Consider the following 12301-nt stretch of genomic DNA (forward strand, 5'->3'; position numbering starts at 1 on the left):
AAAGAAGGAAAGACAAATGAGGTTTAATCCTTTGATAACTTTTCATGGCAGTGCATGTATGTGGTTAATAGCATACAAACCAATAATGGATTTCTGAAATTGACTCATTCATACTATTATGAACTATAGTCCTCTCTGAAGTTGACATTTATTAAAGTATTGATGCTTCCTTGATTTGTGTAGTTGTTTAGTTATCCTTTTCCTCATTCCATTTGTTCGACAATCCTAATTGGAAGGTCTGAAGTTCATGGCTGCCTTTGGCTTTTCATTGGAAATTCTACTGCTGAAGTGATCCAGAAAAGTGGCCAAGTCATAGATTCTTTACTTCCTTTTTGCTCATTTCAGTGTGATTAACTTTCCTGCTTTGGAGGAGATAAGGTGAAGCTTGACCTAGAACACTGAGAATGGATTTCATTTTCTCAGTAGGGTATTTCTTACCCTTTCTCACAAAATTGGGGGACAGGAGGCAGTAGCAGACTTACCTGTGTTGTCTCAACAAAATGCCTAATACACATCTAATTTCCTCTTGCCCTCTCCCTATCCATCCATCTGTTCTCCCTGATTCTCCTCTTCCTCACCAATTCCTGTTAGATTTTGGTCTTCTCTTCTAAGCAGCTCGTTCGAGTCCGCTGCCGTTAACTTGTCCAGAAGAGCTGATGAAACTGCTGCTTTTTAGGCTGGTGACTGAGACTCCCTCCCCCCTCTCTCCTTCCCCTGTTAGCAGCTCAGCACTCCTTCCTGAGTTTCCTGCAGGTCTGTGCAGCATCTGAAGTGCAATAGGACTCAGATCCTGTTTGGGGACCCTAAGCTATTCCAGTAATGCTAGTGGATACTGATTCTTGCCATGTGTCAGGGGTACGTGCATATATATATATATATATATGTATGTATGTATAACCTTTTGTAACCCTCGCCCATATTATGTGACTAAAGCCAGGAAATAGATTAGCCTATTTCCAGCACTTTTGTGTGTCATACCTGTATGACAATAGGGATCTGAATAGGAAGCATTTTCATTCATGGTCATGGAATAAATTTTGCGTGGCTGTCCTTTTCCTGCCATCTTCTGGAGTTTTTGCATGTTACTCGTGTTTCAATAATAATACTTCAGAATTTGACATGGTACCAGATGTTTGTGAATACATTTTAATAACTAGTTGTCATCCTAGAGAACTATTTTGTATGTTAAATATTAGCTGTGTGTTTCATGTACGGTAGCATGCAGGATCCTGTACAGTAGCCTTTTCTCACTCAGCTGCCACTATTTTGGAGCACTATTCCCTAGTCATTGTAACTTTAACTCTAACATGGTGTCTTTTGTTTCTAGCTTAATCCATGAAGGCCCTCTGTCTGGATGTTAGACATTTCTAATTTATGGTAGGGCATTACTCTTGATCAGGCAGGCACAAGTGTACATAAAGTCCTGGGAGCCAATTCTGCAGTGTCTCATAATTAACTGCTGTTAATGGATGGAAACAATGCCGAGGGATTATGGTAATGAAGACTTTTCATATAATAGATTCTGGTTAAGTGAGAACAAACTCATTCCAGTGGTATTCTAGGAAGAATCACTCATTCAGTAAGACACATGTCTATTAGAGCCTTTTGTGTGCCTCGAAAAGACTGGAAAAGCATGCAGAGTCTGAAGGAGCACATTTGTTACTCAGAGCAATCTTGATAAGGTTCCCTGTCCAGTCTCCTCCCTTTTCTAGCCAACTTCAGGCTCTGGGTTTTCTTCTGCCCTGTGAATAAATAAAACTAAATGTTTCATCGAACACTATAAAACGTAACTTAAGTACATCATCCTGATAACATCATCATAATAGAACTCTGGCTTTGGCAATGAGAGAGAGGGAGAAAGAGAGTATTATGGAAACAAGTTCTAATTCATTGGGAGAGGCATTTTTAATGTAACTTTCTGCACATGGTAGCAGAGGAACAGACATCATTATGTACAAAAATAAACAAATAAATTAATTGGGTTGGAAATACAATGAAAACTTGAAATTGGCACTGCTGCGCTTTTCAGTTTGAGAGGACGAGACTTGAAATGGGTAAAACTGCTGTCGCTAAAATACTTTATTCTGCTCTATTCTATGGTTATATTATATCCTTTATAGTTGAACACACAATGAAACAGCATTTATTATGGAGCCAGTAATAGAAAGTTATTTTTCAGATGCTAGATTAAAAGCAGACATGGAAGCTCTTTTCCAACAGTTCTTTTTTAGAAGAGAGTTACTGTTAAAAAGTACTTTTAAAATAAGGCTGCACTATTCGTAATTTGTGTATCAAAATTTAAAGGGCTAGAATCTATTGTACAGGCCTAATAGAAAGAGCTGCTGAAGTTCCTGTGGTAAAAGTGCAGTAAAGGAGCCCTACCAAACTTTCTGCTACACCATGGAAAATTTGTCTGCTGATGAATTGGGTTTAAAGGTATTTAAGCCAATAATGTTAAAATCCAGTGTCTGGACAGATAGAGTCCAAATATAAAATATTTATGTGATATAAATAAAAAATATGAAAGAAACAACCAAGTTGATTTGGTTTATCCATCCAGTAAAGCCAGCAGGTAAGAGATAAATAAGTGGGTCAACATGAATTTCATGCTTGAATGTGCTAGACAACAAATCCCAGACCTGAAACCAAAAATATGAGTTATAGCTATAGTCCCAGAAAGGACGATAAAATATACGTCTGTACACAGTTTTAAACAGGTTGCAGATTGCAAAATTGCTAATTAGAAATGTGGGGCTAGATGAATTAAAGTTCTAGACTAAAGTTTATATTGGATTTCCTTGATGTCAGAGATGAAAATTGCTGGAATGGATATATAAGGGTCTGATCCAGAGGTCACTGAAGTGTTCCATAAGCCTCAAATCCTCAATCCCCAGTAGGATCCCATATTCCCTTCTCATTTTTAATCAGATGATCTCCTAGTTAGCGGCTTAATCTCATAAAGAGAATATACTCAAGTGGAGCCCAATCTATTACAACAGGATTTTTTAAGGAAAAAACCCCTTACAATTAATAAATAAAAGTGGGTAATGGACAACTTAATCTCTGAGCCTTAAGATGGTCAATAACTAGTGAGGTGGAGGAATTATCCAAGGGCAAGGAATTACATTTAAAGTAGAAGGAAGATCAGCTGGGAGACTGCTGGTCATTTCCCTTGCTATACACATATAATTAGATCTATTAATATTATGTAAAGAGTAACATGACAGATTTCAGCAGTGATATTGTATAGTATGAATTCTGGAAAACTGACTCCAGTGAGCTAAGTAAAAAGCATCAATTTCTTCTGAGCCTCACGAGAACCGATTTCTGCTCAAGTAAATCTTGTAAGCATATGACTTCAGCTTTTTGATACAGTCGATAATATACATGGAAGCTTTTGCAATTTACACAGAAGACCAGGAAATAGCATTTTAGACAAATGCATATGTTCAAAAAAAGTGGGAATGACCATCAATATTACAAAGTTTGACCTTGTATATAGAGTGAATACATTTGCAACAATTTAATAGTCCCAGAAATTGAGCTGAATGCTGGAACCATTCAAATGGGAGGGAAGAAAATTAACACAGGAGGCTGGAATCTGAGCCAGCAAGATTCTCTGATATTTGTATATCAGAGCCCCGGACGGAAGGGGCAGGCTAGCTGGGAGCTAGCCTCCCCAAGCCCGCAGTTCACCCACCAACTATGGGTAGAGGTAATCCCATTTCATGCTTCAGGTTGTAAACTGATGGTAACAAGGGATTTGAAGGGTTGTTTCTACATGCACAGCATTGCACAATTAAACCTACATTTTCCAGAGCTTTGGATAGGTGTTCAACAAAATGAAATAAAATTATGGTATGTTTTCCCTTCCTCTGAAGTTTTAGGTATTGGCCACTCCTGGAGGCAGATTATGCTTTTTTATGGACCAGTGGTCTGATCTGGTATGGCAAATTATATGTTCCACATTATGGCGAATCTTTACTCTAATCAGTCAATTAAATGAATTTCCCTCTGTGTGTGTGTGTGTGTGTGTGTGTATATATATAGTGAAACTGATGTATGTTTCATTGCAGAATAAAAGGTATGGTATTTAGATGTATGAGGATTTATACAGAGATGCTGGAAAAGCTCACATTTAAGGGAGTAGTTTGGAATGGAGTATCTCTCAATATTGTGTAAGAGAAGCTAAAAACTGTAGATAAGATTGTAGACAGCGAATTCATGGCAGGAGATACTTAAAGCATTTACTTACCTCTTAAGTGACTGAAGTGTTGGTTGAATCCAACTCATTTGTGGGGGGAGGAGGACAAAGTCTGCTAACACATGTCGATCTACAGAAAAGTACGGAGTAAATCCTGTATAAATTTTTGGTATCTTCGGTGTAATTTTGACACCAGTAAACCCACTATGAAATCCTTGTACACAGTCACAGCTCAGCAGTTCACCTTGGGCTTTCCCACATAATAATAAATTGCAATGTAACTTCCTGCTAAGAAGGTAATCAAGAAAATATTTTAAAGGAGTATTGATAGTAAAACTATTTATTGATTTACCTATTGTGAGCTTGTAGCAGCTTGGTGTTCTTACATGTAATGCTGGAAATTAAATTGTACTACTGCTTTACGGTCACATGATTTAAAAGGCTCTAATAGCTTTGAAGCATTTGCCCAGAAAGATTGAATCACACATTTTCAGAATCAGTTAAATAGTCTCAGATTAAAAGAAAACTGTGAAAGTGGTGTTAAGGCTGAGAATACCTTAAATCCTTCTTTTTAAGTTTTTTTTTTCTTTTAACTTCTAGGACCAGATCCAATCACTACGGTCTGGCTGCTTTGCCCCACTACAGAGCAGCACAAAGCAGCCACTGTAGACTAGCCTTTTTTCCTCCTCAATCACTGACAGGAGTTCCTCTTTTCCAAACCCATCCTAGATCCTATCCCATGTGGCGTCTGCCCCTTGTACTCCACTGAAACAGCTCTTGCCACAGTCTCTAATGAACTCTTTCTAGCCAAAGCTCAGAATCAGTACTTCATCCTCATCCTCCTTGACCTGTCAGCCGCCTTGGACACAGCTAGCCATGCTCATCATCTTGAAATAGTGTCCCTTTCACCACCCCCAACTTTCTGTGGAGGTTCTCTAGCCTTCCTTTTTCTCCCCTATTCTTCTCCCTCTACACCTTATCTCTGGGACTCTGTCCTCTGCTGTTTCTCCTCCTCCATCTCTTATCTCTGGGTAAACTCATCCTCAAACACAAACTCTCCTTTTCCATCATGCCTACAAAATCCTTGACAGTGATTAGTCTGCTGTTGTGCTGAGAACACTAGATATCATGCTGACCAATACTGTCTCACTCTTTCCTTGTGCTCCCGTCTATATGTCTGTATTCATCTGTTGACTCTTGTCTTAGATTATAAGCACTTTGGGGCTGGGACTGATTTTTTTTTTCCTGTTTGAATAATTTCTAGCATTATCAGTCCCAGATCAGTGACTAGGGCTCCTAGGTACTATGTAATACAAATAAATAATGTTAATAATAAATTAACATTGGAAAATATTGTTTAATGGCTCAAAAATAATTTCCACCTAACGTGCATCTCAGGAGCCCCCATTCTCCATCCTATGTAAATCTTGTCCACTTCTATTTCCCTTACAAACCTGAAAACTAAGATTTTAAAACTATTTTCACATTCTGTAAAATGGAGTATACAATTCTATACTTTTCGAGATGACTTTATGGCTAAGCGTTCTAGTGTTATATAAATTAATGATGATACAGTAGTCTATGTGGGAGTCCAGTCCTATTCCCATTTAAGGTAAATGAACATTGCTTTAGTCAGTGCATGGAATGACAGAGTCCTGTTGGAAAAAAATAAAGTGTGAACATGTAATTAAAGACTGCATCATAATGTGAATGCATAAAGGGAAGAATTAAGATTGTACAGGCAAATTTAATTCTAGCATTTCCTAAATTTTGATTCCTTGAATATGCATCTTATAACATTCTTTTAACATATATTTTATGTAATATATACAAAATACATTCTGTATATTATTTCCAAATGCTATGTGGCAAATAATATGTACATTCATTATTTTAAATAGAATCTATTCTAAGTGTCAAAGATGTTAGAAAACAACCTACTATTATCACTGGTTTAAAATTTTTTTTATCCATTGTGCTCAGAACAGCAGCCTCAAAGTTCTCATGACAGTTGTCACTTCCCATCATATAGTCACATTTGAAAATTAAATGTGTTCAATTAAAGCAGTCATTCAAAGACTAATCCTGATGAATCTTCTGGTGGAAAAAGTAACACCTTTTGTAACGCTACGGGTATGAGAGTCTAGTGTGAGCTGGTTTTAAAACATAATTAACTTTAAAAGAATGGAACTATACAAACATGAACCATTCTCTTCAAAATATTAATGTGAAGGCTCTTTATGGCTGAATCATTAATTTTCCAGTATATATCAGTGTTTATACACTGTGAAAAGAGGTTTTTACCATATGTATTTTCAGTTTGCTGTCCTTAGTAAGTTTTCTTTAATAAATAGCTTACCATCATATTTTCATATAGCTCACTGTCAAAACATAAAGGAAAGTATGTTTGTGTGTGTCTGTGTACATTTTATATTACCAAAAAAACCAAACAGCTATATTAGCAGACAATTATTACAGTTGTAAAGTCAAGCACGCAAAAGTTATGAAATGCCACAATTAAGGTTGCTTGTGCATATGAATTATGACAACAGTCTCTTTAATTACATGATCACATACTATTTTTCCACAAAGTATGTGGTGTACATAATGGATGGTACTCAAAAAATTAGCAACTATTCAGTATTTTGTTTCCTCTTCATAGTTCAGTATGTGGCACTGGGCCTTATTTACGGCACACTTTTCAAACCCAGCTCTGAAGTCAGAATTATTAATTTTCTCATTGGCTTTTCTGTGGTGGCCATCATTATGGTATCTGAGCACTTCATGAACCTAACCAATTTATTTTCACAAGATCCTTGTGAGGTGAGGGAATTGTATTATCCCTAGTTTTTAGATAGGGAACTGAGGCACAGAGGTTAAGTATAGAAGCATCCCATAATTCTTGGTGCCCAATTTCAGACATGTACGGTTTGTTTTTTCAGAGTCCTGAGCATTATACAGCACTTGATATGTCCAGAGCACAGCTCCTGTTGATTTCATTTGCAGTTGAGTGCTGCTGAGTGCTCAGCATCTGTAAAGCAAACCACAGGAGCTCAGTACTCCCCACAATCTTCATTCAATCTCTCTCCTGCCCCCTCCGCTTGGTTCCTTGTCCCAGTCTTCTTGCTCAGCCAGTCAGTCTCTCCACCCACACCAACTCCCAGTCCTAGCTTCCCTCTTTTAGTCTAGTAAAAAAAAAATGTCAAGGTGACAGTGTCCCTTTAACATTTCAATATCAGTTGTCCATTTGGAATAAATTCTGTTCTTTCACTTGCTGTTCTTTTAATTTGTTGCCAAATGAATAAAATAATCCTACTGCCAGGTTTGCTGTTTACAAATGAGAGGAGAGGGTAAATGTTTCAAATATTCAATGCTAAAAATATCTTTCTGTAAACTCATATCTAATGCAAGTATTGCAGTCTGATTGTGAAATCTAGAGAGGTATAGTAACATATCATGGTATGTGAAGAGACTAGACACTGACAAGGTGTCTGTGATTGGCTGTTAAAACCCTTCTCTATGAAAACAACGTGAAAAACATTTTCCAGTACGATTGCTATCCAGGTATGAAACCGGTTAGTGAAAACTGAAATAACCACCATATTGTGTTAGTTGTGTTTTCAAGAAGAAAAAGAAGCGAGGCCTTAGGGGACGGGGGGCAGTGTTTTTTTGTCAAAACATTCTTACGTTTTATGTGATATTTAGAATAGAATTAGCAACACAGAGGACCAAATCGATGAGGGAGAGATTTTAGTGATAAATGCCATTTTAAAAAAGAAGGCCAACAAATTATTTGATAATTAGCCAAGACCAGAGTTTAAGTATCTGTTTCTATGCCACATTTGATGTCACCTAAAACCATGCAGCCATTTCTCACACTGCTATAGTTGTAGTGATTTTTAGCTGTGGCAGGAGTAATACAGAATGTTGAATTCCACTTCTGTTAGAAGAGTTTTTTTCATTTTTAAATTTTGAGTGAAGCACAGCATAAATAAATATAAATAAATACTGTGGTTCACAAAAAATTTAAATGAAAAAACTCATTAACAAAAGCGGAGTTCAACATTATGCATTACTCCTGCCACAGCTAAAAATCACCACGACTATAGCAGAAACGGCTTTCAGTGGCATCAGATGTGGAATAAAAACAGCTATTTAACCGTGTGTGTGTGTGTGTGTGTGTGTGTGTGTGAGAGAGAGAGGGAGGGAGGGAGGGAGGGAGGGAGAGAGAGAGAGCGCGCGAGAGAGAATGGATTACCTGACCTGTTCATTCCCTCTGCAGCACCTGGCATTGGCCACTGTCGGAAGACAGGATACTGGGCTAGATGGACCTTTGGTCTGACCCAGTATGGACGTTCTTATGAATTCGTTACTGGATAAATTCGTTACTAGATAAAACATGCCTATCACAACCTCTAGGTACATGTACAAAAATATAAACCCACATATGTTCAATAAACTTGTGATGTTCAACTGACGATTGTGTTATAAAAATAAACATTTCCCTTCTCAAACAATCTTGAATACCTTATTTACACTTCCCTTTTAAAAGAGCACTGCCATTCAACTTTTAACATAAGTAATTGCAATTGCAACAAGTTATTGAACTTATTAAAAAACACAAAACAGCTGATCTAAATTAGATTTCATTTATCAAAGTATCTCAGGGATGTTATCAGGCTCTGTACAAAATTGTCTAGCATTCTAGTCTTAATGGTTCTAATATTTGCCACCTAATGTAGATTTTAAGATGTTATGAGAATTCATAATCTTTACCTATTTAAAAGATTTGTTTAGTGGGGACAGATATGTTCAGATCCTGATTATCATGCAGCTAAGCAGTACTCTGCTAAGTATGATGAAATGTCATTGTTGACAAAAGGAAAATGTGGATCTCAGTGGTGCTTGGAATTAGTCCTTAATAAAAGGAAGCATTGGCACAATAAAGGTAGTCTAATAAAAATGATCATGTAGGTCACTCTTTGGTTGTACATTATTAATTTGAAATCGTTTAGTGTGTACAAAGTATAATTCTTAGAAAGGTTGCATTAAATTGGCAGGTGACCTAATTCTTTTAAATACCCACAAATGACAACATGTCTTAATGCAATTTAGTTAGTAGAAAGAAGAAAAATATATTGGAACTTGGCCAGCAAGAATGGAACTGCAATAATCCTATCATTAAGTAACAAATGGGTTTAATAAAATTATCATCCTGGTTTCATTCATGCAAACTAAATAAGGGACTTGCTGTGCTACAGATCTACAATAACTGTAGTCACAAATTACTTTCTACATTTTAAAATATATTTTAAAAATACACACAAAAAGTTAAAGGAATAATAGATGAACCCATCATGTCTAAGTTAAGAAATCATACTATCTAGTTATTGTTTTTAAAAAAACCTTTGAATGTTTATAAATATGTGAGTCTCTTTTTTATCCCAAATTAATGGGGAGCTAAAGTTCTTTCTCCTCCTGGTCATCTATTTGTGGGGCAAAGTGGGGAGGTTTCATAAGCCAAACCAACCAAATAGAAGATCTTCCAATTACATTTTTGGTATGTTTTTAAATACATCAGGTTGGTAGTCCCAAAATATGATTTTTTTTTTTAAATTACATCATATATATGCACACTGTTCATACAATTGCTGGCATGGCTTTTCCCATCTGTTAACCTCCTAGAATAATTGTTTATAAAAGAAATGTTGGCTCTCTCTTAAAGTAACAAAACCAGAGCTTTGCTATAATTGGGATTTGAGGCATCAGTATGTTTGCTCAAGGAGTGAGAATAATAGCTCTGTTTTGAGGTGAATTAATGATTGCATGTACAGTTATTTTCAGATAGCAGATATCTGTGCTTTTGGTTTGTTTGGTTCTTCCACCTAAGCATATGCAACTGTATTAAGTTAATTTCAATGAGGAATTGTATAAGTGAGAAACTCATTACAACTCTGGAAACAGTTTCCTGAATGGCTTGCAGTGATGTAACTTCTGTGTTGTATCTCATGTGTAATGCACAGTTTAAACTCTCTTGCTCAGTTTTACATATAAATTGAGTTTTATAACAATTGCTCAGCCTGAGGAGAGCATTTTTACCCAGCTATGGCACTTGCATGCTTTTAATCACTTGCCTTTAGCTTTATGGTTTAGGTCATGACACTTGTTGTTGGCATCCTTTCGTCTGCGAGAGACGGTGGGAATTGCAGCCTACGAAGTAGATAGTTTGCATTGTCTCATATGACTGAATAGTCCAATCCGAGATTGACATGATCTTTGGCAGTTATTGCAAATATTTGTATCTTGACTGGGAGCTGCTTGTTTCCTACAGGCTCTTTTCTCTTCAAGCTGTAGGAGCCAGCTTCTATCATCGATTCTGATACCCTGATAGAGACAATGGCACCACTTGTTATGATCACTTGCCAAGATTTCCCTTTGGTCAGGATCAATTCCAAATTCTTTCATATCTCACTTGCATGTGTCTTTATAGCGAAGCTTGGGATGTGCTGTTGTTCTTGTTCCCTCTGATAGCTCCCCGTATAGCATGTCCTTGGGTACGTGTCTGTCTTCTAACCTCAGGTGGCCCAGCTAGCGCAGTCATCTTTGCTTGAGCAGGGCTGTCACACTTGGTAAATTTGCCCTTCAAAGAACCTCTATGTTGGTGACTTTATCCTGCCATTTGGTGTTGAGTATGTGGAGTAAACAACATAGGTGGAAACTGTTTAACCTTTTCTCCTGATGAGCATAAGTTGTCCATATTTTCCCACCATACATGAGAGTGCTTAGGATGCAAGCTTGGTACACTAGCATTTTGGTTTTGATGGTAAGCTTCGAGTTGTTCTATGCTCTTTTAGTTAGTTTGCTAAAGGTGGTGCCAGCCTTTCCAATGCGAACATTTAGTTCTTCATCCAGTGAGAGGTTGGCAGTCACTGTAGAACCTAAATAGCTGAACTTTTGGACTACTTCTAGCTGGTTTTCAGTTAAGGTAATTGAAGGATCTTGTAGAATCCCCTGTCCTAATACAACCGTTTTCTTGATGCTGATGGTAAGAGCAAATGCCTGACAGGCACTTGAAAGGTGGTCCATGAGTTCTTGTAGTAGATCTTCATTGTGAGCTATGACTGCAGCATCATCAGCGATTAGAAGTTCCCTGATTAGCACCCTTTTGACTTTGGTCTTTGACATAAGTTGGGACAGGTTGAAGAGTTTCCCATCTGATCTTGTGTGGAGATACACTCCATCTTTCATGTCCTGAAACACGCAGTTCAAGATTATCGAGAAGAAGTTTCCAAAGTATGTAGGGAAAAGAATACATCCTTGCTTCACTCTGCTTTTCATATCAAAGCTGTCCGAAGTGGACCTGTCAAACTGGAGAGTTGCTCTCGTGACACTTGAGGCATTCTGTAACTACCCCAAAGCACACTTCCACTCCTGTCTTATGGAGGTAATAGCCTGTTGTACGTCACGCTTGGCGACATGTTCTGTACTCACTGAATCTCTGCAAGTCCTAGACTTGAATTCAACACATCTCCACTGCTCCCTAGTTAATAGGATTTGAAACTGACACAGCTTGGCAACAAAGAAATGAAAGTGAAATTGGCATCTGAAAATATTGTTAAACAAATCTTTCTAATTATAAGGAAAGTTGAGTACTGAAATAGGCTACCAAGGGAGACTATGGAATCCCTGTTACCGGAGGTTTTTAAGAACAGGGCAGACAAACACCTGTCAAGGATTGTCTAAGTTTACATGGTCCTGCCTCAGCGCAGCGGGATGGACTAGATGACCTCTCGGGGTCCCTTCCAGCCTTACATTCCAAGATTTATTTAGTACAAAGTATAAAGATAAGCTGGCTGTGAAATTGATAAAAACATTTGTTACTATTGCTGCCTAACATCAAGCTCTGATAATTAAAAAACATAACTTGCATGCTGAGCCATTATAGAGCTCCGTTTGTGATCTAAGGATAAAACTAGGACTTCTGGGATTTTCCAATTAAGTTACAGCTAGGTTCAAGCAGAAGCAGCAATGAGGACTTTGGAAAAAAAACAGAAATGATCCCCATACTATTAACCCTTATGTAAGTGATCTAGTTTT

At 37.4% G+C, this 12301-nt stretch overlaps 1 protein-coding gene and 1 long non-coding RNA gene across 6 annotated transcripts in view; one reads left to right on the forward strand and one right to left on the reverse strand.

Moving 5' to 3' along the window:
* Positions 1-12301, forward strand: part of NEDD4L (NEDD4 like E3 ubiquitin protein ligase) — a 351255-nt gene that overhangs the window by 217802 nt on the left and 121152 nt on the right. The gene's annotated exons all lie outside the window — the stretch shown is intronic.
* LOC141987235 (uncharacterized) overlaps positions 4252-12301 on the reverse strand; it is a 47098-nt gene continuing 39048 nt past the window's right edge. The window contains exon 3 of the long non-coding RNA XR_012639475.1: positions 4252-4334. This is a non-coding gene — a long non-coding RNA (uncharacterized LOC141987235). The remainder of the gene's footprint in view (positions 4335-12301) is intronic.

The sequence above is a fragment of the Natator depressus genome, chromosome 5, assembly GCF_965152275.1.
Source record: "Natator depressus isolate rNatDep1 chromosome 5, rNatDep2.hap1, whole genome shotgun sequence".
Classification (NCBI taxonomy): domain Eukaryota; kingdom Metazoa; phylum Chordata; order Testudines; family Cheloniidae; genus Natator; species Natator depressus.